This window comes from Ovis aries, chromosome 8 (assembly GCF_016772045.2).
Source record: "Ovis aries strain OAR_USU_Benz2616 breed Rambouillet chromosome 8, ARS-UI_Ramb_v3.0, whole genome shotgun sequence".
Classification (NCBI taxonomy): domain Eukaryota; kingdom Metazoa; phylum Chordata; class Mammalia; order Artiodactyla; family Bovidae; genus Ovis; species Ovis aries.
The window spans coordinates 47357238-47382090 of NC_056061.1; the positions used below are offsets into that span (position 1 = coordinate 47357238).

Consider the following 24853-nt stretch of genomic DNA (forward strand, 5'->3'; position numbering starts at 1 on the left):
TATCAATAGTGTTAAGCATTTCAGAGAGGTTGGCAAGGGTTCCAGGATATTTCAACTTGTAGGTTTGTGTGGTCCTAGTGAGAGAAGTTGTGGTGTAGTACAACATAAGAAATAAATAGTCCACTCATACCACTCTTGCAAGAAGATGAGATGGGAAGGGAAGGAAAGAAAGAGGGTCAATGAGCATTTTTAGAGCTTAGTTTTTAATAACCAAGACATAGAAGCAGCCTAAGTGTCCATTGACAGATGAGTGGATAAAGAAGATGTGATGTATGTATGTATACAGTAGAATATTATTTAGGCATAAAAAGAATGAAATAATGCTATTTGCTACAACATGGATGGATTTAAGAGATTATCATAGTAAGTGAGGTAAATCAGAAACAGAGAAATATCATATGATACCACTTATATGTGGAATCTAAAAAATATGATACAAATGGGGACTTCCCTGTGGCCCAGTGGTTGAGAGTCTGCCTGCTGATGCAGGGGATGTGGGTTCGATCCCTGATCTGGAAAGATCCCACGTGCTGCGCAGCAGCTAAGCCCATTGCCACAGCTGTTGAAGCCCATGCACCCTGGAGCCTGTGCTCTGCAGCAGCAGAAGCCACCACAATGAGAAGCCCCTCTACTGCAGCAAGGACTCAGCAACAAAAAGTAAGTCAATAGTTAGTTTAAAAAATGGTGCAAGTGAACTTATTTACAAAACAAAAGTAGTCTGACAGACATAGAAAACAAATGCATAGTTGTCAAAAGGGAAAGTGGGAGAGGGATAAATTTGGGATTAACAGATAATCTGAAAAAGGTGATGCTAATAGTAAGGAATCCGCCTGCCAGTGCAGGAGATGCAAGAGACCCTGGTTCAATCTCTGGGTGAGGAAGATCCCCTAGAGAAGGAAATGACACCCCACTCTGGTATTCTTGCCTGGAAAATCCGATGGACAGGGGAGCCTGGCAGGCTGTAGTCCATGGGGTCGCAAAGTGGTCGGACAGGACTGAACTGCTGAGCACGCTGGGAAAGAATAGGTGTATATAGGTATGACTGAAGCCCTTTGCTGTATACCTGGAACATTATAAATCAACTATACTTCAATAAAATTTTTTTTAACTTAGTTTTTAAGTTTGAAAATCTTAAGCATGTTCACATACTAGAGTAGATAGAATCCAGAAGAGAGAAAGAGGAAGGAGACAATTAATGGAATGATGTCTCTAAGAAGATCTGAGGACATATTAGCTGGAATGAATGGAGAAATTAGCTTTGGACTAGAGAAGGAACAACTCTTCTTGAAAGACAGGAGCAGAGGAGGAAAGGTACGTGTGCGTTTGGGCAAGTGGAAGGAGGAAAGGGAAGGTAGGACTTGAGATTTGAAAGTTTGAGGAATGTGGGGTCCGTGGCCAGGAGATGTTTATATCTGCAGCTGGAGCATAAACTGGCTGACTGCCCGCTTGGTGCCCCTCTGGGGCCACCTCTGCATTGACTCTAGGACCACCCTGAGCCCCTGGGCTCCTCCCCACCAAAGACATGAAGGTTTCCACTGTAGCCTCATTCCTTTGGGATGCAAGATTTTTTCAGTGGGCCATGTTGGCTTAAGAACTCACATTCGCTTAATCAGACCTTTCTTGGAACTGTACTGCAGTCTGAGACTTCCTGTACATCCCTCCTTCCTTCCCTCTCACTGTCCACATTGTGGTCTGAAGGACCTCTCACCTTCTCTTGCTCCTTCCTCCCAGCAGATCTTCTCTGTTTCTAATGCTGTCTTGGTTCCTGCTTCTCAGTAGACCCAAACTAAGGCAAAAGCGTGCTCAGAATTTGAGTATTGTTACGATAAAGTTAGCTGCTTGTAAAGATAACCCCCCAAATCTCAAAGTTCATAATGGGTGTTAATAAGTGGCATTCCTCCTGGTTGTCCTTCAGAAATCCAGATTACTTTTATTTTGTAGTTTCTCCATTTCCAGTGCCTGGATTCCACAATTGTTGGGGGTTTTACAGCACATCAAGAGAGGAGGAAAGAAGATAAGAGGATCCCACATGGGAGATTTTTATGGATCAGGCCTATAAATTAGCATCATTACTTTTGCTCACATTTCATTGGTAGATCTCAGTCACGTGTCACCAACTAACTGCATGGGAGGCTGAGAAGTGTGACATGACCTAGCTGTGTGCCAGGAAATATTATATTTCATAAAATAGCCCCTCTAGGAAACAGGAGGACCAGCTGAGTAAGGGGACCTGATGCTGTGAAGCTCAGATGTATACCAAATCCCACAATTACATGATTTTTTTTTTTTTTTTTGCCTAGCAACTTCAACATTCAGTGACCTGTGGAAAAACAGAGAAAGCAGGTAGATGACTTAATTCAGTGTTTAGAGGTTCTCTTATTTCAAAACTGAGCAGCTTTTAAAGGAATCATGAGGCAAGTTTCCATTGGTAAATGTGTTTGCAAAGTCTCAGTACTTTTTGGATTGATGGGAGAAAGTCCTGGTCACGACATACGTCCCTCTGTGGGTTCCTGGTTCTGAGACTTAGACGGCTGGCCAGGATCTTCCTCTTCCTTCTTGCTTCATGCTGGTCCCTTCTGAGGCTGAGCCCTCAGTCAGAGAGTATAACTTACAGGGAGAGGAAGATCATTTTTCAAAGTCTTATTGATTCTTCAGGTGAAACATGTATCCTGAGTCCTCTGGTGTGGATGTGTGAACCTTGCTTCTCGCTGGCATTCTCCCTTACGTGCTTTTCTGGTATACGTAGTACTCCTTTGCTTATTTTGCTTTTGCAGATTTTTTTAATTATGTTTTCCCTTTAGAAGTCTTCTCTCTTCTCCATCTCTTTTCACTTTCCTTTAATCTTTGCTAGTTGGAATCCTAGACATCCCGTCTTCTCGGGGCCAAGTCATGTGACACCTCTTCCACTGCTGCTGCTGCTAAGTCGCTTCAGTCGTGTCCAACTCTGTGTGACCCCACAGATGGCAGCCCACCAGGCTCCCCCATCCCTGGGATTCTCCAGGCAAGAATACTGGAGTAGGTTGACATTTCCTTCTCCAACGCATGAAAGTGAAAAGTGAAAGTGAAGTCGCTCAGTCGTGTCTGACTCTTAGCGACCCCATGGACTGCAGCCTACCAGGCTCCTCCATCCATGGGATTTTCCAGGCAAGAGTACTGGAGTGGGGTGCCATCGGCTTCTCTGCCTCGTCCACTGTTTCTCCCCATTTACCACAGCTGAGCCCTGCTTTTCTCCTTGGCCCCTCTTGGGTCTAGGTTTCATCATTCAACTGCCAGTTGGATGCCTTGGCAAGTAGACACTTGTATATGAGCCTTTGGTCCACTAGACTGAAAACTCATGGATGTTGGGTGTGCATTTGTAGTACCCCCTACCCCTAGCACTGTGTCTTGCACAAAGTAAAATTTTAATAAATAATTGTTGAATGGAAATGAATAAATCTGGCTGATACTGGAGAGGCAACAGCAGACAGATAATGAAGTTGAGTTGGGAACATCAGTCTTGTGTGGCCACACATCATTTGAAGAATATAAAGTATTAAAAAAAAAACCCCACACATCTCAAATAGTGTGTTAGAAGAGAGGGAATGGTGTATAGTAATTTCGTGCCACTTTAACAATGCTAGGGATTCTGTTTCTGTTATATATAGGGGCTATACAAGGGGTCATATTATGGTTCCGAATTTTGTGAAGGCAGTTTCCACCCATCTGTTGTTGAGAAAGTCAGTCAATTGATTGGGAACCAACTATTTTTGAACAATCTTGACTTACTTTGGAATGTTCATGGAGGCAAATAAAGATTTTGGTTGGCTGTAGGGAATCTAAGGTATATGAATGCTCAGTTGGATAGGTTTTTTCTTTTTTTACTTAAGATTTGTGCAGTTTATTCTACATAATTTGCATCTCACTTTAAATTTTTTTGCAAAACTTTAATAAGTTATGGTGATTCTAAAAACCTCTTAATTAATAAGGTCATACAATCACACCTAGATTTTAAAATTTTCTTTGAAGGGAAGATTACCTTAGAAAGAGGTCCATGTTAAAATGTTTGGAGAAAAAATGCAAATGGAAGATTATTAATGTTTTTATTTAAAAAACTGTATGCACACCTATGTGTGGGTTTAGAGGCAAATGCAAAATAAATTTCTGGAAGGAGAACAAGTTGTTTACAATGGTTACCTTTGGATAAATGGGGGACTTTTCACTTTATTTTAAAATATATTTATTTACTGGCTGCATTGGGTCTAGGAAGATAGTTTAAGAGTTTGAAACATTAAAGCTCCTCAGGCCTTTTAAAATGTAGTAAAATACTTGTAAGCGGAAGATAATGAGTTGACAGAAGACTTCTTTATATAGCTAGAATATATCAAGCTGCTGGGCCTTTGCTGTAAATCCCCTAGCATGTTGGTTTTTGTTGGTACTAGGTTTTATTGCTTTTGCAGTTGCAGTTGGTTTGTTGTAGGATTAAAGTCCAAGAAAAAAAGAAAACAGTTTTAAATATAAGGTACATACTTATATAAGACAGACAGTATAAGTGATGCATCCTTTTTTGGCTATAAGTCTTTTTTTTTTTTCCTTATCATGAAACATATTACAAATCCAAAGATGGAGAGCAGGCAATTAAAATCTGGCCTGAAATCCCCCTTGCTGACTAAGTTTGCAGGGCGTCACACCACGGGGTGACCCGGGCCTTCCACACTACAGGTTATTTTATCACCACTTATCTTATTAGCATAATTTAATATATTGATTTCTTAATGTTTGGCAAATAGTGTCAAGTAGTTTTGAAAAGATCTAGGAAGACACACAGTTATTTTTTCACGAATCAGTTATACTCTACTTAATTGACCCTTTCTGTGGAGAGCATATACCAACTATCTGCCAAGCCCTGTGCTCAATATTGAGATTATAGTCTATTGATTTGCTTCTCTCTCTGTATTTCTCTACTATATCTTATCTTTTGGGTTTTGTTCCTGGCTCTAGAGTCTTTTACGTTAAGCTCTTTTATCTGGTTGTGATTTGTTGCTAAAGTGTCTGCATTTAAATTTTTATAAATGGATATAGATATTTTGAAAGCAGTTTTTTTCAGGATGCCAAAAAGTAAGAAAAAATTAAATATACATCCCATTACTATGTACAAATGGTCTTTTGGAATAAGAATTATTTGTATGTTGAAAGCAACTTGTGCAGTGATAGCTTTTAAAAAAAATTGTTCAGCAATTATGTTTTCATTTAATTCTGTGTACATATTGTACTGGACCACAGAAGTCCTTTAGGGTGACTGAGGCTTTCTGTGTGGCCAATTTTAGGTCAAATATGAAATATATGGTGTAGCTACTGCTGTGTTTCCTCTTTCCAGTATACTTGGACTTGTCCATGAGATGTATTAAAAATTGTTATTTCCGCTTGGGTTGCCCTTTCATTCATTAGATTGGCTGGAAAAGAAGAACTCTGCAATCCATGATGAAGAAAATCTGTTAGTGCAGCCCCAGACTAGTTCTTGGTGTTTGATTCATGAAGAATGTAGCATTCTCCCCCATGTAATTACCAGTTGTGCAAGTGGGCAGGAAGTTCAATGTCTTCAGGTTCAGCACCATCAGATGCAGATGCTTCCTTTAAGGGATCCTCATTTCTTTTTTTTTTTTTTTTCCTCTTTTTTAAAATAAATTTTTATCTCATATTGGCATGTATTTGATTTACAGTGTTGTGTTAGTTTTAGGTGTACAGCAGAGTGACTAGTTTTGCACTTATATATATCCTTTTCCATTATGATTTATCCCAGGAGACTGGACATAGATCCCAGTGCTATACATAGGACCTTGTTGTTTACCATTCTAAATGTTATAGTTTTGCATTTACCAGCCTCAAATTACAAATAAGGGATCCTAATTTCTATGTTGTAAATAAAGCTAACAGTTCTCATGGCAGATCTTCAGTTATTTGAATAAAGACAACACCATAACCTCTGTAAGTCTTCTTTTTCCAAGTTTTCATGCTAAATTCTCTTTCAGTCAGTTCAGTTCAGTCACTCAGTCATGTCCAACTCTTTGCGATCCCATGGACTGCAGCACACCAGGCTTCCCTGTCCATCACCAACCCCTGGAGCTTGTTCAAACTCATGTCCATCGAGTCAGTGATGCCATCCAACCATCTCATCCTCTGTCATCCCCTTCTCCTCCTGCCTTCTATCTTTCCTAGCATCAGGGTTTTTTCCACTGAGTCAGTTCTTCACATTGGGGCCAAAGTATTGGAGTTTCAGCTTCAGCATCAGTCCATTCTCTTTAGTATTCCTCAGATGGAGTTCATATGATTCTGATCTTTCCTCTTCTTCAGTCTTCGGTTTATGAGAAGGTGCCTTAAAATGTAGTGGGAAAAATTTAAAGCCATTCTCCATGAGTAGTTTGACTAGAGCCAAGTATGATGAGACTTGGACTCCTCTGGTCTGAGAACAGTGTCTTTATTCATGTAGCCAAAGGGACATTTTGGCAGCCTGGTCACACTGCCTCTGTTGAATCAGAAAGCGGCAACCTCTATGGATCAACTGGGCAGAACTTCACCTTGGAGCCTCCATCAACTTGACTGTATTCATTTGGGCTCATTTCTGATCTTGTAGGAACTTTAAAAATCTTATTTCTGGCATCCCTGGTGTTCTGTTTTCAAACCAATAGGTCTTTTGGATCTTTGTGATTCATCAGCGATTGGTGAAATGAGCCAAATTGGCAAAAAACAAGTCATCCTCTGTCCAGGGTGATATATCCATTGACTTTTGCTTTAGATAGAGTTTTATTGTCTGTGCCTGGGGAATTTGCATGACAAAGCAAGAAGAAGGCATGCTTTCTAGTCATTCCAAATTTTACTCTTAAGGAAAGAGAGATATTTTTTTAAAAGCTAAGTAGAAAACTTAGATTTTATTAGCATGGTCTCATACATTTTAGGAGACCTAAAAGTGTCAGAGCAAACAAAATGGTTTACACTGAAGCTCGCTTATGACTTTCCCCTTGGTGGGCTCATAGGTGTGGGATGTGGGATACTTGTGGTTTGCCCAGGACTGTCCCAGTTCACACCTGTGTTCTGGATTAATTGACAACATCCCCTTTCACTCTTGAAAATGTCCCCTTTAGACAATACAATTATGTATTCACTCTAAAGCTCTGCCTCCACTTGAAAAAAAAAAAAAAGATGATGTTTTTTAACTACTTCTCTTTGGTTTGGGCCAGAGGCCTCATGTTCCAAGAAATTTTGATTATGGAAGGTGATGTTATAAAATCTTCCCAGTTTGGCTGCAGGGAAAAGGCTGTCTGGCACCAAGCTGTATTAATCTTTATGTTATTAAATAAGCATAACTGGCAATCTGAAAATCAGTGCTTCACATTATGTGGGCTTTAAAATCCTGTGGTGGTGATGTTTGTTTAGGCCAGCTACTCCTGCCCTGTTACAACATAATGCTTCTTACACCATAGTTGGAAATTTGAAATAAATTATTTCAAATAAATTATTGCCTTTCTTTCTTCCCTCCTTCCCCCTTTCTTCCTTTTTGCTGTCCTGAAATCTATGGATCGTACTGGAAAAACAGGTCAGAGGGCATATCTCCTGTCACATAACGTTACCTTTCTGTAGCAGCTGATTTATTCTCTGTGTCCTCAGGTTAACCGGAACAACACCTATAAACTGTAGAACAAAATAACTCTCCATTAAAATCCTAACAATTGTTACAAAGGTTCCTGCCTGGGGAGCTTTTTCTCACTGCTCTGAGGTGTGTTGCAAGAAGGGGAAAGTTGCATCTTCATTAGTTACCCATGACTTGATCCAGGTGTCACCTTCTAAGTTAGGAAGAGAGGGGGCAACCTCACACCAAGTGCCCTGGTGACACATTTGGTTTTTAAGGGAGCAAAATTCTGAAACTGAAAGGATTTTCTTTTTTTATTCAACTAGCAAAATCATGTTGATTAAGTCAAGCAGGTGCTGGGTATGTGCTAAACTAGTTGATGGTTTTCAGAGTACTGAAGGGCTATTTTTAAGTGTTTCTATATTATTCTCAGCCAAGCTGCTGGATGAAAAGTACAAAGGGCTAAAAATATTTACGGTTTCAGTAATGTCTGTTTTAAAAGAAACCATCCTGTGTGATTTTTTTTTCCATTAGTAGGAAAAGCATATTATGGCTTAGAGACAAATGGTCATAAGCAGTTTGTCCAGCACATAGGTTTTCAGGTAAAATAAGTATCAGAAGGGCAGTAAGTTGGGCTAGAAATCATCAAGAGTTGAAAAACCAAGTTGAAGAATGAAAACAGATGTGACTGTAGCTACTTTACTATCGTAGTATGATTACCACTGTTTTCCTGCTATTAGCTGAAGGTCCTATTGAAAATAGTATCGCTTATTTTCAAAACTTTGTGTATGTAAGGAAACAGTTTAACTTGTTAGGAGACAAGTTGGATTGCATCTGAGCTCCATCTCTTGGATACGTGACCTTGGATAAGTTGCTTTCCCCCTCAGTGTATCCATCTGTAAAATGGGGATAATAACAGTGCCTGCTTCTTAAGGTTATTGTGAGGATTAAGTGAGATGACACTCAGAACCTGATATATAGTAAGTGCTCAGTAAATATTGTTGTCGTTGTCGTTCAGTCAGTAAATCACGTCCAACTCTTGGTGACCCCATGGACTGTAGAACGCTGTAGAAGGGCTTCCCTGCCTTTCACTATCTCCCAGCGTTTGCCGAGGTTCGTGTCCATCATCCTCTGCCAGCCTCTTCTCCTTTTGCCTTCAATCTTTCCCAGCATCAGGGTCTTTTCCAATGAATCAGCCCTTCGCATCAGGTGCCAAAGTATTGGACCTTCAGCTTCAGCATCAGTCCTCCCAATGAATATTCAGGGTTGATTTCCTTTAGGATTAACTGATTTGATCTCCTTGCTGTCCAAGGGACTTTCAAGAGTCTTCTCCAGCACCACAATTTGAAAGCATCAGTTATTCGGCACTTAGCCCTCTTTATGGTCCAACTCTCAGATCCATACATGACTACAGGAAAAACCATACCTTAGACTATATGGACCTTTGTTGACAAAGTGATGTCTCTGCTTTTTAATATGATGTCTAAGTTTGTGATAGCTTTCCATCCAAGGAACAAGCGTCTTTTAATTCCATGGCTGCAGTCACTGTCCGCAGTGATTTTGAAGTCCAAGAAAATAAAATCTCTCACTGCTTCCACTTTTCCCCCATCTATTTGACATGAAGTGATGGGACCGGATACCATGATCTTAGTTTTTTTAATACTGACTACATGTATTTTTGACCTTTTGATAATTTGTTTTAGTTTTTCCATTGTGGTAAAAAGCACACAATATCAAAGGTACCCTCTTAATCATTCTTTTGGAGAAGGAAATGGCAACCCACTCCAGTATTCTTGCCTGGAGAATCATTCTTTAAGTGTATAATCATTCTTTAAGTGTGTAATTCAGTAGTGTTAACTATGTTTATGTCGTTGTGTAAAGGATCTCTAGAACTGTTTCATCTTGAAAAACTGAAATGTTTATTATTTTTTTGAAAGTTCATTTTCCTTCACAATCAGTTCCATAGCTCTGTGGATGTAGCATGAGAATTCAGGCTCCATCAGGGTAGGCGTTCAGACTATTCTGTTCACTGTTGTCTTCCAAGTGCTGAATCCCCATGCCTGGCCCAGAGCAGGGGCTCAATTAACATTTGCCTAATTAATGAATGAATGGATGGATAGAGGGAGAGAGGGAAGAAGGGACAGGGAACAGTGAGGCTTCATTCAATATACTAGATGTGTTTTTGAAAAATTATCTCTTAAACAATAAACCCTTTTTTAAAAGTGATATTTAATACAAATGGAAAACTGACTCCTTTCACAAGAAAATAATTTTTAACAACAAATAACTACTCCTTAATTATTTATAAATTCTTATTTGGGTAGGTCAGCTTTTATTAAACTGGAAAAAAAAAGTGTACTGAATGGAGACATTCCAAAAGAAAGGAGGATTTAATTAACTGATTTGTTTAAAATTTGACCAAGATTCACTTTAAAGTGCAAACATTTTTCTTTTTTTACTTTCATTCAGAGCTGGCTGCCAGACCTACTTTTTCCTTAGGCATTTGTGAATCATCTTGTTCTTTCTTTTAGAAATCAAAAGTTTAGGTCTCGATCAGTTATTTACCAAAACTGGCGGAACACTCCCTTTCCACTGAGAGTGTGCATCACCTCTTTTTGCATCTTTTGAAAGCATGTCAGCTGAACATTGTCTAGAAATGGCCCAAACTTTGTGGGTGGGAAGAAAGGAAGGAAGAACATGTCTGTCACCTAGAACCTGCCACCTATGGGATAAATTGTAGTCTTCATCTGCAGAGTCTGCATTTAAATTATCTACTCTGCTGAGAAAAAAGATTTTTTGTTGATAGAGTTTATTTCCTTCTGGGTGAAAATAGTGTTGCTTTTTATTGTGCAACCTTATATTTTGTTTTTATAACATATTAAAAACTTCCAAGGGCTTGCCAGGTGGCTCAGTGGTAAAAGAATCCACCTGCCAGTGCAGGAGACACAGGTTTGATCCCTGGGTTGGGAAGATCCCTGGAGAAGGGAATGGCAACCCACTCCAGGATTCTTGCTTGGGAAATCCCATGGACAGAGGAGCCTGGTGGGCTACAATCTTTTGTAGGGTCGCAAAAGTTGGGCATGACTTAGCAACTAAATAACAACAACAAAATGTTCCAATGAACATTTTATTTTGTATTGAAGGATGGATCTTAGAAAGTGGGCACAAAATGTGCCTTACACAGTGGTTCACTGCATTCTCCCAGAGAGAGGGGCCCCGCACTGCCACAGACTTTGCAGTCCCAGAAGGAAGATGATGGGAAGCCATATCACCTGCCCAGATTTTTTTTGGGTCCCATCCCAACACAGTGCCTGTATGTAACCAGGAGCAAAAGTACATCTCTCCTTTCAGCTGACAGTTGACAAACCCTCACTGTTTCTGTGAGCTTCCCAAGTGGATCAGCTGTAAGAATCCACCTGCCAGTACAGGAGACCAGGGTTCGATTCCTGGGTTGGGAAGTTGCCCTGGAGGAGGAAATGGCTACACACTCCAGTATTCTTATCTGGAAAATCCCATGGACAGAGGAGCCTGGTGGGCTACAGTCCACGGGGTCGCAAAGAGCTGGACATGACTGAGCAACTGAGCATATTCGCAGTCTGTTCCCATGGCAGAGACAGTCACCCATCTTCCAAAAGGTGGCATCTTGAGTCATTTCCATTGTGATTCTGACCTGTTTTCTGAAAAGTGACACAGGAAAATGATCTTACCTTGTCATTCTTTCCCAGGCCACAAGACAGAGCTTACCTCTGAAACAGAGATCATAAAATTCTGAGAGGTCTCCACTGTTTCTCTAAATGGTTCCTATTTTTGTATCTGAATTCTGATAGCTGGAGAGTTTCTAAAATCTTGCCTGTTGTTTCAATTCCCTCTTGATTCCGCACCTAAAGACAGACAGAAGCTGAATCAAAGGTAATTCCCTGGGCTGGACTCTGAGGACAGGATACTACTCGTGAAGCAGTCAGCACATCCTACCCCTGGCCTGCCCTCCCACAGCTCCCCGCTGCCCAGAGAGTCCAGCCTCCACATCTGTGCAGTTCTGCTGACCTGGCCCCCACAGGACACTCCAGTCACATCAGGGTGTTTTCCCTTCATTGACCTCTTATTTACCTCTCTGACCAGAGGCCATTGTTCTTCCTCATGGCTGCTCCTTCTCCTGAAAATGCCACCCCACCCCCCACCAGCTTTTCATTTTTCTAACTCTGGCTCATCCTTCAGTCTCATCTTAATACTTCCTCCAGTAAGCCTTCCCTGATTCCCACCCTTAAGGAGCACCCCCATCAGTTGTTTATACTTTCCCTCCTCCTATCTTTCTTAGCCTTTATTAGAATTTTAATTACTCATTTACATCTGGATTTGTTTATTTGATGGTTTTCCCTCCCATTCGACAAAAAGCCCCATCACAGACCACAGCTGTCTGATCTTTGTAACATCCAGTTAGCCCACTTTGAAGCAGAAGTGGTGGTGGTGATTTAGTCGCTAAGTCGTGTCCCACTCTTGCAACCCCATGGACTGTAGCCCACCAGGCTCCTCTGTCCATGGGATTCTCCAGGCAAGAGTACTGGAGTGTGTTTCCATTTCCTTCTCTAGGGGATCTTCCTGACCCAGGACTGAACCCAGGTCTCCTGCATTGCAGGCAGATTCTTTGTCCATGGAACTACGAGGGAAGCCCTAAGCAGAAGGTAGGCAATGGTGACTAGAAAGACCTCAGAATGGAAAAGTAGATAGAAGCTGTACTTTAGAGGAACGAACAATTCCTCTAAGATCAGAAGAGGATAATTTTGGTTACCTTAATGCACAGATGATATTATTAGCATTGCTGTTTGATGGCCCTTAATAAATTAATTATTGCCCAAATTCATGCCTTATGTGCTGTAACTGTCCCCAATAAATGAGACTTCTTAAAAAGTCTCTTTTAAACTGTATCCATGTTCTTGTTATAGTAGTAGTGTGCAGGTTGACAATTTATATTTGGTCTTCAATCTTTATTGCAAAATAAAAAAAGTAAAAGCATTTTTATAGTATCTGACACTTGATTTGTAATTGATATTTGATTTGAATCTGACATTTCTCATTTGTAATATCAAAAACTTTACTCTTAAATGGGTATCCTAAATTGACAAATACTCTTTTCATGTGTATTAAAAGGAAACTTTCATACAACGTTAACATTAGGTTTCTTTTGAAAACTTCAACATGCAGTATCTAACAATTTCAGTGCAAATCTTCATTTTCCTGATCAAATTCAGCATAATGGCCACATTGGTGTTTGAGCAGAGATACCCTGGAATATCTGCGTTCTTAGAAAAGTTGGTTATGAAATATGATTTTATGAATCAGATTGTACTGTAATAGACTTGGTCATCTTCAAATGATTCCTTCAGTAAATCTATTTATATCATCTAGTTTATCTTTTCTAAATCTGAATTTTAATAAGTACCTATTTTTCTTGAATTGAGGGTAACTCTGCAAAGAATAAGTAAATGAATTAAGAGAATGTGTTATTTTGCTTTGGGCAAATGTATGTTAGTTAATTCACTGCCCTGCATCCGATAGCCAAGAGGAAGGGGTTGGGGGAGGCCCTCATAACTGATTTTCTCTTTTGCCTGGAAACTTGTTGGAACCTGTCTTAAGGAATTCTGAGCACATGTTGAAGGATGAAACTGTGTTTTTCAGTTTAGCTGGAGAAACTTAGTTTTAGTGGATAACAGTAATAAAAGTGGGACAATTCTATTTGAAACAGATATTTTATTATAACTTTTGGAAATTGATCATCTTCACTGTACACGCTGCACTTATAAAGAACGATAACTTACTTTGCTTTGTATCTGTTTTGTGCCAGTTATTTAAAGAGTCTTTTTAATGTGGGCCATTTTTAAAGTCTTTATTGAGTTTGTTCCAGTATTGCTTCTATTTCATGTTTTGATTTTTTGGCCGTGAGGCATGCGGGATCTTAGCTTCCCGACCAGGCAGGGATGGAACCCCCACTCTCTACACTGGAGGGCAAAGTCTCAACCCTGGATCACCAGGGAAGTCCCTGTTTAAAGGGCAAGAAGGTATAGTCAAGGCGCCCTAGGTTTGTGTACATTCTAGAATAACTGTAAGCTCGTGATTCCTAGCTCTCACTGTTCTAGTTCAAGTTAGGACCCTCTCTGTTCAGTCTGTTCCAGCAGTCATCTCTCAGACTCAACCTACCAATTTATCACTCGAGTTTAACTTCTGTCACTTCCTTCCCACTCCTCTTCTCTTGATAGCTTCTTGAGCTGTCACCCATTCTGCTTCTTTGTGCCTTGTTATTCTGTCACTGCCAGCCTCCTGTCATGGAATGAAGATCTAGGCCTGAAGATCTGAGAAACAGATTCCTGGAGAGTAGATCTTCAGAGGTTTTTATCAACTCTGTTTCCTTCAAATTTTTATTTTCAAATCTAAAATACTAAAAATTTTTTAAATTCAGACTTATTTCAGATTCAAATTATTTCTAGCCCCCTCATAGTTCATCTGTGTAGGAATGGAGCTAACTAAACTAGTGAATGTTAATGAACTTGAAAAGATACACTTGCCTACCTAAGAGAACAAATTACTTTCAGCCACATGGAAATGTCCACTTATTTTTATTAATAAAAATGAATTGCATTGAAAGGAAGAGTTTGCTATCCTTCAACAATTGTTTTTAGTGGTTGATTAAAATCAGTAGTCTGTTTTCAAAGCAAAGGTTATATTAGCGTTGTTTATCCTTCATGGTTGTTGCTTGGTTAATTTCAGCAGATTAACGTGATTAGCTAGAGCTTAAGGAACCTGGGAGAGTAGGTGGGGGCTCAGGAGAGATAGCTTTGGGCTTCCCTTGTGGCTCAGAAACGTGGGAGACCTAGGTTTGATCCCTGGGTTGGGAAGATCCCCTGGAGAAGGGAAAGGCTACCCACTCCAGTCTTCTGGCCTGGAGAATTCCATGGACTAAGTCCATGGGGTCGCAAAGAGTCGGACATGACTGAGTGATTTTCACTTTCAGGGGAGATAGAACAGCTGCTATGAAGGGGTCAAGTCCAGCAGGTGAACATGGGATGTGTCGGATATCGTACCCGACCATGCTTCCTAGGGCATGACAGCATCTGTGAGTCTCAGCCCGGAGCACTCATCTGTATGTGCCTGAGTGTAGGGGGCGAGGAGGGTTCTTATGGGTGGGCAGTAGATACACATGGAGACCCCATAAACCACTGATACTCTTCTGTCCACGTAGCAAGCAGTGTCCACAAGAATTCTGGCCTCGGTCGTTAGCCAGGGGCTCTTGGGCAGGACTGCAGTTCCTAAGAGGGAGGTTGGAGAAGTCATAGCAGAGCCCTGCTTGACTTTCCTGACCTTCAGTTTTTGGTTCTGTAAATGGAAATGATAATAAAATTATCTCATGGGGTTATTTTGAAGGCTAATTGAAAGAATATATGTGAAGACCCTAGAGTAGCACCTAGTACCCCGTAAGTATTTAAATGTTTGCTCTTCTTATTTTTGCATGAAAGTAGTAAAACAGTATTCCTTTTTAAATGTCCTACAACTGAGATTTATTATTCCTCAATTCTGTTATTTTAATCAATGAAATTTTATCTGTTATAGGTAGGTGATTTCCAGAAGTGTTTTTTTGGGAGGGGGAAGGAAACTATTTCAGTAGTAAATCTGTTCGTAAAAAACAAAAGTATTTAAATGCTGAGAAAAGAATTTTTCATTTTGGGGGCGAATCCTTATTTTTGCTAAGTTCATAGAGTTCTTCCCCAGTGGTACCAAACTGTAAAGTTCGAGGGAAAGAGGATGCAACAATTACTCCATAATGTTAGGGCAGGTGTAGAAATAAGGGATGCACATTGTATTAAGGCCATAATACTTTTCGGAAAATGTCCTCAATGAAAATATAATGTTTTCTTTTGTTAGCAGGATAAGAATTTCATGACCTAAAGCCAAAATAGCAACAAAAATAGCAGCTCAACAATCCAAGTGATTTTCAGTGTCTTAATCATTTAACATTTTCTCCAAAGTCTAGATTATAGTTTGTTAAGGTTTTATTGAAATGATACCAAAATAAAAGTCAAATGGAATTATTGATATCACAGAAATCATAATTTAAAAGATGGTCTTCATGAGTAGTTACATTTTTCGAGGCTGTAAAAGTCAGATATATTTGCTCAAAGACATCAGCTAGGGTCCTTATAAGTCTTACAAATTTGGTCTAGCTCTGAAAGTTAACTATCCTTCACTTAGATCATCGATAATATACTAGTAGTGTTTTCTAGTCACATTGTGTTGATAAAATAAGATGCACTTTGGTAGATGGATTTTTAAACATTTTAGGCAACAGACTGGTACAGCCACTTTGGAAGACAGTGTGGCAGTTTCTTACAGAGCTCATCATAGACTTAGGCAGTTTAGCAGTTGTGATTATAGACATTTACACAAATGAGTGGGAAACTTTTGTCTGTACAAATCATGTACACAAATGTTTATAGAAGCTTTATTCATAATTGCCCCAAACTGGAGGTCACCAAGATGTGTTTCAGTAGATGAATGGGTAAACTGTGGTATGTCCATGCAGTGGAATACTATTTGGCATTAAAAAGAAATGGGCTAGCAAGACATTCATTGGTGGGGCTGATGCTGGAGCTGAAGCTCCTGTACTTTGGCCACCTGATGCGAAGAGCTGACTCATTGGAAAAGACCCTGATGCTGGAAAAGATAGAAGGCAGGAGGAGAAGGGGATGACGGAGGATGAGATGGTTGGATGGCATCACCGACTCGATGGACATGGGTTTGGGTAGACTCCAGGAGTTGGTGATGGACAGGGAGGCCTGGCGTTCTGCAGTCCGTGGGGTCACAAAGAGTCAGTCATAACTGAGTGACTGAACAACAAAGCAAGACATGGGGAAACCTTAAATGCATATTTTTAATGGAAAACGTCAATCTGAAAAGGGCGTATATTGAATGATTCCAACTACAAGAAAGGCCAGACTAGAGAAATTAAAGAGCAGTGGTTGCCAGAGCCTAGGGGGAAACAGAGGCAGGCTAAATAGGTGATGCACAGTGGATTTTCAAGGCAGTGACATTATTTTGTGTGATATTGTAATGGCAGCTAGATAACACTGAGCATTTTTCAAGCCCAGAGAATGATGTAACATAAAGAGTGAAACCTAATGTAAACTGTGGATTTGGGTTGAAAGTCTGACTCTTTGTGACCCCATGGACTGTAGCCCACCGGGCTCCTCTGTCCATGGGATTTTCCAGGCAATAGTACTGGAGTGGATAGCCATTTCCTTCTCCAGGGGATCTTCCCGACCCAGGGATCAAACCCAGACGCTTTACCGCCTGATCCACCAGGGAAGCTGGATTTGGGTTAGTGATAGCGAATTAATATGGATTCATTAACTGTAACACTGGTGCCGTACTAAAGTAGGATGTTAATAACAGGAGACACTGGGAGGGAGAGGACCTTTCTGCTTTATAATTTTTCTATAAACCTAAATCCGCTCTAAAAAGACTCCACTAATAAAAATATCTTAAAAGTAACTTTTAAAAATTGGGATTGACGTATATACCCAACTATATATAAAATAGATAATAATGAGAATCTACTGTATAGCTCAGGGAACTCAGTGTTATGTGGTGACCTAAATGGGAAGGCAGTTCAAAAAAAAAGAGGGGATGTATGTATACATGTGGCTGGTTCACTTTGCTGTACGGTAAAAACTAACACAATGTCATAAGGCAACTATGCTCCAAAACAAGAAAAAGACTGTAGTCAATTATAACAGAATAGTATCTCAACAGGGAAAAGCAGAATAACCTTGGATGTAACTTTTGTTATGGAATCTGCCCCTACCTTGTATCTCTGGTTATTTTAAAAAACTTTTCATTTAGCTCACATTTTATCTCATTAGCTAGTATTGAACGGGTAGTTTAAAAAAGTAAAAGGTAGTTTTATTGTTTTTGTATAGTTCCCTGTAGCAAACCTGTCAGGTTGTGGGGAGCAGGTCAGGAGCAGAAGGGCTATCCCCCATGTGGCTGACAGGTTCCCTTCTTCCTGTCCACATCCAAGCCCTCTTTTCTATCTTTAGCTGGGTTCCACCTGTCAGTAGGGGTTTCCCTGGTGGCTCAGACGGTAAAGAATCCACTTGCAATGAGAGAGACCTGGGTTCGATCCCTGGGTTGAAAAAATTCCCCTGGAGGAGGGCATGGTGACCCACTCCAGTATTCTTGCCTGGAGAATCCCATGGACAGAGGAGCCTGGTGGACCACATACAGTCCTTGGGGTTGCAAACAGCTGGACAGGACTGAGCTACTAGGCACATTGACAGGAGACAGAACTTGTGGGGTGGTAGCTTATTGTGCTTTTAGCATTATGCCATTATATTTATTTTTACACTGTCTCTTTTAAAACTCACATTTTGTAGTTGAGGAAAGGAGACCCCTGGAGGAGCGTCTGTACACATGCGATCTGACTGTCATGACCTCTGGAGGAACATGACCCTGCCCCCCACCTGCCGTGGGAGTGGATGAGAAGCGGGGCCATTAGAAGAAGCTGGCCTCAGCCCAGGTGCCATGGGCGTGATCAGATAGCAGGACCCAGTTGGTTCTAGCTGGGGTAGATACTACTACCCCACAAACCAGCAGCTGCTGTTAAGTGTTATCTAAACCCTTAATATACATTATTAAGTGACATATGATTATCACTTATGTGTATGTATTATTGTATTTTGTATTATATGAAAATCATATGTGCATTTAGTCAACTGTTAATTTCTGGCCTCAGGGAGAAGAGTGATAGAATTAAAATGCACTATCTATTTGACTGTGGGAATAGCATTAAATTATTTTAGTAGGAATTAGCAGCTTTAACTTTTTAAGTTTGCTTGGCTGGAGCAATATTAACATTTGGGTGTTTTCTGTAGCCTGCAAATGTTTGTGATGTTGGAGACAGAGACTTGGTCCCTGGGAAAAGTGAAAGTTAGTCATTCAGTTGTATCCCACTCTTTGTGACCCTGTGGATTATAGCTTGCGGGCTCCTCTATCCCTGGAATTCTCCAGGCAGGAGTACTGGAGTTGGTTGCCATTCCCTTCTCCAGGGAATCTTCCTGGCCCAGGGACTGAACCCAGGTCTCCTGCATTGCAAGTGGATTCTTTACCGTTTGAGCCTCTAGGGAAGCCCTGGTCCCTGGAAGGGTAGAGCTATTGTGGTAGTCAGTGTTTACTCTAGCTACTCCACAGAGCTAGTCGTCTACATGCTGGAGACTAATAGTTGATTTTGTGGAGACCATGGTTTTAAAAGTTAATTTACTTTCTAATTTTGTGATAAATATTCAAGAATTTTGAACTGTGTCTCCTCTTAAGAATTTTGAACTATATCTCCTCTTATTTAATTTGTGATTCTGATAAGTTTCTGTTATAGTGGGGGATGAGAAATAACACTTTTCTTTATGTTCTTTTTTCTTAAGATAAGAATTTTGTAAAGCAGACAGTAGCAGAGAGTTTTATAAGTCTTGACTCAGTATTATGGATTTCATCCTCGACCAAAGCACAGGATTTCTGAAATGTTTGAGAAATTCATCATCACAGAAATTATGTTTCAAAATCATATAATTTAAATTTTTGAATACAGTTTTCCTCCTTGAAACATAAAACTTCCCTCATTGATCTTAGAATTGCATTACAACCTACTTTACCTTTATTATGAGGCAAAATATACTTTCAAAGGGACTAGCCTATGTTAAACTTTTTAATGTTTAATAAATTATTTATAGAAACACAGTATTTTTCATCTACTCCAAAATGTTTTGAACTAATTTTCTTTTGACCTAGTACATAACTAGTACCAACAGAACTCTTTAAGGTTACAACATACCTGTGACCTGTAAGATTAATTTTCAGTTCTTTATGGTCCTTAGCATGTCTGCAATAGTAGTAGAGGTTTGTTCTGGGATTGATTCATATATTTGTTATTCTAATCGTCCCACTATTTCACTAATGTTTATATGGTGATGTTTTAGAAATAGTCAGAATATATATGTATGTATGTGCTTATTTATTTATATATTTATGATAGAAAAACAAGCATGACCTTTGATCCCATTGGAGATAACCATCATCTCTCAGTTATATGGAAGATAAGGTCCATCTCTTAGTCATATAGTAAGATTTACATCTTAGTCGTTGACATAAATGTGTGCTTATTGCCAGAGATTACTGAAATATGTACATCCGTATGTACATAGTTTTGGAAGCAAAAAGAGAATCGTAATGTTTTATAGAGTAGCTGTATCTCTTTACTGTCTCGCTGGGACCTTCCTGGAATTCCAGAGCTGACACCTGCCTGGTTCAGGCTCACCCATGACATTTTCAGTTGATCTTCCACTTGTTTTCTTTTCTAGTTGACCTTCACACAGAAAGTTCACAGCCTCTTCTCAGCTGTTAAAGTGATTTACTTCTGTCTGGAAGTCAGGATTGTTGCTGAATTCATTGTTTGAAGGGGACTGAGGTTCTTGGTTTCATGCCAGAATGTTCCCTCCTAACAGAACTAAATCCACCAACCCCAATTTCAAAGATTCCTGGGTCTGTGCCTCATGAACATGTTAGATTCCAGGTCAAGAGATTGTTAGGCTGTTTCTGGCATATCTCACACATACTGGGTTGTCTGTTGGTTATAAGCCAGGTATCATTATAGCACTAATCAGCAAACACCCCGGTCACCGGCTTTGAGTTGGAAAAATTTAGTGCAGCCACTAACGTGCTGTTCCTTATTAAAGACAGCTGAGTTAGTGATTGTTTAGCTTTTCAATTCTTATCTTTATATTAAAACATATAATTTTTCTTTATTTTCAAAATGAGGAGTGCCAGTGTGTCCTTTTCAGGGTCCTGAGGCTCACGGGAAGTACATTATTAAATACAAGTGAAAAAGAGACATCTGATGAGCCCTGCGTATGGCAAAATTACAACTCTTAGTCCATCAGGGAGGCATTAGGTCATTGTTTCTCACACAGTGAAAAAGAATCATCTTGCCATGGAAAAAGGATATATAAGTATGTTTAATTAAAAGCAATTTAGCAGACTCACAGATGTAGAGAAAAACCTAGTGGTTACCAGGTGGGGAGAGGTAAGTTGGAGTGGGTAAGATAAGGTAGGGGATTATGAGTTACAGACTCCTATATTTAAAATAAATAAACTACAAGGATATTTTTAAAGTTTTTTTTTTAATTGGAGGAAAATTACAGTGTTGTGTTGGTTTCTGCCATACACCAACATGAATCAATCATAAAGCTCCTCTGTCCATGGGATTCTTCAGGCAAGAATACTGGAGTGGGTGGACATTTCCTTCTCCAGGGGATATTCCCTACCCAGGGATGGAACCCCAGTCTTCTTTTATATAAGGCTCCATCTCAGCCTTCCACCTCTCCATCCATCCCACCCCTCTAGGTCATCACAGCACCAGGCTGGGCTCCCTGTGTTATATAGCGACTTCCTACTAGCTATTTATTTTATACATGATAGTGTATTTTAAGAAGCAATTTAGCAGAGTTATTGTCTAGTTGGCTGGCGTGGAGGACAGTAGCAGCAATGGTTTTAAAGCCTTCAAGAGCCTCTCCCAAGCAAGACCACACTGGTTCCCTTAGAGTCCTGTCTTTGTGCCTTTACCGCTGTCACTTCAGTATGAAACAAGATGAAACAGTGCAAAGGCAGAAAAAGATGTTTTAGAATCAGCTTATTAAGAATGAATTTTTCTTCATGGGTACTTAGTAGCCCAAAAGGAGAATGAGTATAAATAATTTTTTAAATGTATAATTTCAGGTGGACACCAGCCATTGTGCTGTTGTATGGCTATGCAAATACTCTCAGAAATTTAATATTTTATCAAAAGGCACAACTCCAAAACTGATACCTACCGACTCGTTTCTATGGTAACTACTATTGAAATATGTCTAGCCAGTATGTGTCTTTCCATAATTTTTCTCTGAGAGTTTCGGGGAGCTCATTAATTTTACTTTCCTAACACTGACTGGATAGAGAGAATGAGAGAGAGATATAAATATGCATATATTTTTCAATGAGGATATGAGACTATTGCAAAATTCCCTTAGATTCTTATAGAATACGACTACATCCTTATGCATAAATATTTTTTACTAAAGCAGAAGTCTATTGTTTTATAAGTTTAGTTAAACTAGTAGAACCAGGTAAGTACTGATTTCTAAGAGAGAGATGATTCTGGCTTCCTCAGTATTTTCCAATACTTATAGGTGGAACTTTCAGATTCAGCACTTGTTGATTTCTGGAATGACCAATGTCCCTTTAAAATTAAGCTTCATTTGACTGTCTTTACAAGACCCATCAGGCCATGAGGCTTAATTTAATGGAGTTCTGACCTGGATTTAATTAACCCTCTTTGTGTCCCTTCTTCCTGATCAAAGGTGGTTTGTGGAAGTCATAGCTTATTTCTTTGAAAATCTCAGTATTTCCCAACAGGGTCACTCAGCAAAGCTGACTACAAGGCACCCAAGGAATTCCATCACATTTTATATTTAAGGTAAAATGTACTATTGATTTGTTTTGAGAACTTCCCCAACTTTTTCTCAAGGCCTGAGTATCACAAAACAAACAGATGTGGTCAGGTGGTCATCTTGTGATGTAAAATATGTGCTCACTGAGAATATTATGCTTATGGCTGGGCTCATGACATTTATCTAGTTGAATTCACAGGGAACCATTTTAGAAGGTAAAGTGGCAAGAAATAGTTACTAAGGAAACGAAACTACCCTGGGCCTGACAGGAGGGGAATCTCACTCAGTTTACAAGGATGGTGGAGAAGCCAGGATGTCCCTGAGCTTGTTAGACATGGTTGCTCATGATAATGTTTGATTACTTGCTGAGGAGGAATGAGTATTTAAGGCCCTTTGTTTCTACTTTCAAGTTCTAGGCTTCTCAAATAGAGGTGTTGCCACTCCTGGGTCATGGGGAATGGTTTTGCAGTCTCACAAATCCCATTGCTATACTGTAAACACATGTAGTCTTCAACTTATTTTTAATTGAAGTATAATTGATCTACAGTGTTCTGTTAGTTTCTTGTATACAGGAAAATGATTCAGTTTATATATACTTTTTCAGACTCTTTCTCCATTATAAGTTATTACGAGATATTGAATGTAGTTCTCTGTGCTATACAGTAAGCCCTTTTTATCTGTTTTATATATAGTAAGGTGTATCTGGACTTCACTGGTGGCTCAGGTGGTGAAGTATCCGCCTGCCGTGCAGGAAATGCAGGTTCAATCCCTGGGTCAGGAAGATCCCCTGGAGGAGGGCGTGGCAACTCACTCTAGTATTCCTGCCTGGATAGAGGAGGCATTCTTCCATGGACAGAGGGGCCTGATGGGCTATCTGTTAATCCCAAACTCCTGATTTATCCCTCCCTTTCTCTTTTGATAACCCTAAGCTTGTTTTCTATATCTGTGAGTCTGTTTCTGTTTTGTAAATAAGTTCATTTGTGTAATTTTTTAGATTCCACATATAAGTGATATCATATGAGATTTTGTCTTCTCTGTTTGACTTATTTCACTTAGTACATCATCTCTAGTTGCATCCAGGTTGCTCCAAATGGCACTGTTTCATTCTTTTACGGCTGAGTAAGGCTCCATTGTATATGTGCACCATGTCTTCTTCATCCATTCCTCTGCTGATGGACATTTAGGTTCTTTCCACGTCCTGGCTGTTAAAATGGTGCTGCAATGAACATTGGGGTACATGTCTAGACTTTTCTCTGGATATATGCCGAAGAGTGGGATTGCTGGACCATTTGATAGCGGTAGTTTTAGTTTTTTGAGGAACTTCTATACTGTTCTCCATAATGGCTGCACCAATTTACATTCCCACCAACAGTGTAAGAGTGTTCGCTTTTCTCCATACCCCCTCCAGCATTTATTATTTTAAGCTATTAATGATGACCATCCTGACTGGTGTGAGGTGATGCCTCATTGTAGTTTTGATTTGCATTTCTCTAATAATTAGAAATGGTGAACATCTTCTCTGGCGAAGGCGATGGCACCCCACTCCAGTACTCTTGCCTGGAAAATCCCATGGACGGAGGAGCCTGGTAGGCTGCAGTCCATGGGGTCGCTAAGAGTCGGACACAACTGAGCAACTTCACTTTGACTTTTCTCTTGCATGCATTGGAGAAGGAAATGGCAACCCACTCCAGTGTTCTTGCCTGGAGAATCCCAGGGTCGGTGGAGCCTGGTGGGCTGTTGTCTATGGGGTCGCACAGAGTCGGACACGACTGACGTGACTTAGCAGCAGCAGTAGCAGCAGCAGCAGAGCATCTTCTCATGTGCCTTCTTGAAATAACCAAACAGCGACAGGCCCGCCGTGTCTAGTGAGCTGAAGAAGCAAGCATAACTTCACAGAATCCAGGTTCTCCCGTTTTCTGGAATCCCAGAATCTTTCTCTTTTGCTTCATCTTTTATTCTCCCTGTATTCACGCTTTCCCACTTCTTTTCTAGATAAACACAGTAACCTCTCTATGCCTCCCAGTTTCCACAGTATGGTCCCCTCATTCATCTTCCATACTGCCCAGCAGAGTGATCTTTCTAAAAGCAGAACTGAGTCTTGTCATGACTTTCTTAGAATTTTTCAAAGATTTCTGTTACTTAGAAGAGCACATTTTCTTCCCAAGGGACCTGATATTCCAGAGTGTCTTAAGACCTACATACCTTTCCAGTCAGCATCTTTTTCCTCCTCCACCCCTGCTGTGCCCTGGACAAACCTTTGCCATCCCAAATGCCTTGTGCTGAGTGCATGGGTTTGCATGGATCTCTTCTGAGTCCCGCTCTGCAGCCTGAGCTCTCCTCATGCCTCAGGTGTACCTCTATCCTAGCACTGTTTTCTAGTGTTCGGTTGATTTACTTACTTGCCTCACTAGGCTCTTAAGTTTCTTGCTGTGTCCAGAACCTAGCCCAGCACAAGTTAGGGCTCAATATAAGTTTATTGTATGAATGAATGAATAAATGAATTAGTGATTATATCACACAAAAAGCAGAAATGGAGATGCCCCTTTTAATTAGTACGTAAAATAGACTTGAGTTGCCGTTAAAACAGATTTCAACAAGAGTGAGGCTTGCTAGTTAATCAGGGTGATCACCCTAAGGACATAGCCCTGTGGGATAAAGGACCAAAATCAGTTTTTATTGGTTTTAGAGAGATGTGATTTGCAAGAATTGACTCATAATTAAATTGATGGCAGAT

At 40.1% G+C, this 24853-nt stretch overlaps 1 protein-coding gene across 2 annotated transcripts in view; it reads left to right on the forward strand.

Annotated features, from left to right (window-relative positions):
- BACH2 (BTB domain and CNC homolog 2) overlaps nucleotides 1-24853 on the forward strand; it is a 388486-nt gene that overhangs the window by 37174 nt on the left and 326459 nt on the right. Inside the window, exon 2 of one of the 2 annotated variants that reach the window (XM_060419566.1) lies at nucleotides 12188-12279. The exons of the other annotated variant lie outside the window; for it this stretch is intronic. The gene's annotated coding sequence lies outside the window, so the exon portion shown is untranslated. The remainder of the gene's footprint in view (nucleotides 1-12187; nucleotides 12280-24853) is intronic. 2 annotated transcript variants of the gene reach the window in all.